At 43.0% G+C, this 3,728-nt stretch overlaps 1 pseudogene; it reads left to right on the top strand.

Moving 5' to 3' along the window:
• Positions 1-2,270: 2,270 nt before the first annotated feature.
• Positions 2,271-2,855, top strand: LOC120849308 (annotated as a pseudogene).
• Positions 2,856-3,728: the final 873 nt, after the last annotated feature.

The following is a 3,728-nucleotide window of genomic DNA, read 5'->3' as shown; positions in this document are numbered from 1 at the left end:
GGTTTCCAATAGAAGGCATAGTCAACAAAATAAGCACAGCTTAAGCGTCATAAAAACAAAACGTTGTGCCTATTTAACAACCCAAATCACAAGTATCCATAATTTGAAAACAAAAACATTCAAAAATGCAATAGTATGGGATGAAATTAAGCCAAATGCTAACTGACTATAGTTTTCATTACTAAGGGATACAAATGTTCCCCAAGTCCTGTTTAGCAAACATAAATGCATTCCTATACTCAAGTCAACAGAATACAAATCTCTCATTATAGTACAAATGCAGAATATTGAAAACTTTATGATATCTTCTCTGCTCATACACAACTGCCTAAGACCTTACTAAAACAACATGACTAAATAGAATAAAAAAAGCTTGTTTAGGAGTTTGTTAAAAAACGTGGCTGACAAAACTAGCAAGTAAGTCTCAGTACTTCTGACAAAACCACCTATGCAGTTCCCATTTTCGAAGATCAGACACCTACATGCAATCTTGGCCGAGCTCTGGCACTGACAGCACAAAGCAACGCACCCAAAGAAGTGCTTCGATGGCACTGGTACGGAACGGACAACTTTAACAAACAACTCGTGCGGTTTTCCCCTGTGCTGCTGGCACTTTCAGCTCACCAACATACGACCACAAAACATAGCACTGTCTACTTACCTGGTCTTGAATAAATCATCATAATTTTCGTTAGATTAAAATGGGCAATCGACACCTGTTTTCATAAAAAAGTCACCTGCTTTCATAACTAAAAAAAACTTTTTTGGATAGTTTTGGCGCAACATTTGTGCTTGGGAAGAGGATGGTGCAGCAAAAATGGAATGGCACACAATGGCGCAGCGCTTGTACCCCTGCTTGTATGGCTCTTCACCTGTGTGCTTGATTATGGCTTCTGAGGTGAAAATTTTGAGCAAAGGCTCGGGGTGTATGCAGGCATTTGTATGGCTTATAATCCGTGTGCTCGACTGTGTTTCATCAGCTTACTACTTTGAGCAAAGGCTTGGGAACATAGCTAGCATTTAAATGGCTTTTCACAACTGTGTTCATCTATTGCAGATTAGATAAAACTTTGAAAAAGTGGCCTTTGCACATCTTGCATTTAAATTATTTTTCACCAGTGTTCGATTATGATGTCTCAGATGTGAATTCCATGCAAAGGCTCAGGAGCACAGCCTGTACTTAAATGGCTTTTCCTACTGTGTGTTTGGTTATGGCGGCTGGTTTAACGCTTGTGGATAAAACTTACACTTGTATGGTTTTTCACCTGTGTGGGTCCGATTATGGCAGATCAGATTGCCTTTGAGAAAAGTAATATTGCTTGGAGTTGGGCTAGTTGCTTAGAATGGATGCTTGGGCGAGTTGGGTATTCATATTGTGGGAGAAGCGCTAAGTAGATTCACTCACCCTCAAACTCACACTCACACTCACACCAGAAAAACGGTCATTCACGTCGCGCTGACTTTCAACTCAAATTGTATTTTCGTCTTTCGTTTTTCTTTTACCTGTTTTCCTCGCTTGACAAGTGAAGATGGCAATCATGGTGGTGAGGAAGGACGAGCTCAAAGATGTTCTTGCGAATGGGTACTAACAACTGTTTAATTTCTTTCTCTTTTTTCTCCCCCCGACCCGTATTTCCGATATTGCGGCTGAGAAAACGAATGGTTGAAGTCTTGAATTTGTTGGCTTCTGAACTTGATGGTGTTTGCCGTAGCTGCCTCTTTGATATATGAACTGGATGGTGTGTTTTTGTAGCGTTTACCTGGGGCCTGATGTTTGCTCCGACATGTTTGGTATCTTGTTGAGTAGATCTATTTCTTCTTGTCGCAATGCTAGTGATGGCTCACTGACGCACGCTCCGTGCATCAGTGATTTGAGAAAAGGCTTGGGGGCATACCTTGCACTTAAATGGCTTTTTACCTGAGTGTGTTCGATTATGGGAGATCAGACAGGAACGCTAAGAAAAGGCTTTGGGGCACAGCTTGCACTTAAATGGCTTTTCACCTGAATGTCTTCGATTATGGACGATCAGACCACAACTCTCAGAAAAAGCTTCGGGGCACAGCTTGAACTTAAATGGCTTTTCACCTGTGTGTGTTCGATTATGTTGGATCAGACTGGAATTCCGAGAAAAGTCTTGGGGGCATAGCTTGCACTTAAATGGCTTTTCACCAGAGTGGTCTCGATTATGGCGGATCAGACTGGAACTCTGAGAAAAGGCTTTGGGGCACAGCTTGCACTTAAATGGCTTTTCACCTGAATGTTTTCGATTATGGACGATCAGACCAGAACTCTCAAAAAAGGCTTCGGGGCACAGCTTGCACTTAAATGTCTTTTCACCTGTGTGTGTTCGATTATGGCGAATCAGACTGGAATTCCGAGAAAAGACTTGGGGGCATAGCGTGAACTTAAATGGCTTTTCACCTGAGTGGTCTCGATTATGGCGGATCAGATTGGAATTCTGAGAAAAGGCTTTGGGGCACAGCTTGCACTTAAATGGCTTTTCACCTGAATGCATTCGATTATGGAAGATCAGACCAGAACCCTCAGAAAAAGCTTCGGAGCACAGCTTGCACTTAAATGGCTTTTCACCTGTGTGTGTTCGATTATGGCGGATCAGACTGGAATTCCGAGAAAAGGCTTGGGGGCACAGCTTGCACTTAAATGTCTTTTCACCAGAGTGTGTTAGATTATGGCGGATCAGACCAGAACTCTCAGAAAAGGCTTGGGGGCACAGCTTGCACTTAAATGGCTTTTCACCTGAGTGTATTCGATTATGGCGGATCAGACTGGAATTGTGCGAAAATGCTTGGGGCACAGCTTGCACTTAAATGGCTTTTCACTTGAGTGTGTTTGATTATGGCAGATAAGACTGGAACTTTGGGTAAAGGCTCGGGAGCACAGCATGCACTTAAATGGCTTTTCACCTGAGTGTGTTCGATTATGGCGGATCAGACAGGAACCCTGAGAAAAGGCTTTGGGGCACAGCTTGCACTTAAATGGCTTTTCACCTGAATGTCTTCGATTATGGACGATCAGACCAGAACTCTTAGAAAAGGCTTGGGCGCACAGCGTGCACTTGAACAACCTATCACTTTTCTGCTTTTCAGTGTTGCTGGACGCTTGGGATCTAGAGGCAGGTGACATGGGAGGATGCTGGTACTTGAACTGTTCATCACCATGGGCGACCAGGTGGTTCACAGTCCCACGCTGATCTCTGGTGACATAGGTACAGGAACAGCACCCGAACCAGATGTCCTCAGTGGCTTTCAATGGGCAGCTGGTCTCTCCCAAAAGTGCAGCTCCCTCTCCTACAAGGCCTCATGTGTATTAGGGCACACTAGGAAAGCACAACAAAAATAGCCACATGTTTTAGAAATAAGCAGCCATTATTGTAGTTCTGCATCAGCTGAGTGGATGAATTTCATTTTTGCCATTTTTACGTCAGTTCAAAGCACTCAAACAAATTTTGGGTTGGAACAAAAAAATGTAGATTGGCGTATAACTAATAGCATATCATTTTGTAAGCTGAAAAGGTAGAAAGGCAAAAGCCTATTTTTTGGTATAAACATCTGAAAACATAGCAGACTATTTTGTACCTCCTGTTCTTTGACATATCTCTGCCTTTTCACTGCGATACATCCCCGGTACCCAAACATGTCACTCGAACTCAAAGCCGCAAAGCATGTCACACGACACCCAACCTGACTATTCCGCTCACCCCTAAGCA

This window comes from Ixodes scapularis, unplaced genomic scaffold, assembly GCF_016920785.2.
Source record: "Ixodes scapularis isolate PalLabHiFi unplaced genomic scaffold, ASM1692078v2 PGA_scaffold6__148_contigs__length_123643588, whole genome shotgun sequence".
Taxonomy (NCBI): domain Eukaryota; kingdom Metazoa; phylum Arthropoda; class Arachnida; order Ixodida; family Ixodidae; genus Ixodes; species Ixodes scapularis.
Note: the sequence above shows the minus strand (reverse complement) of the source record. Positions and strands in the feature narration are given on the sequence as shown.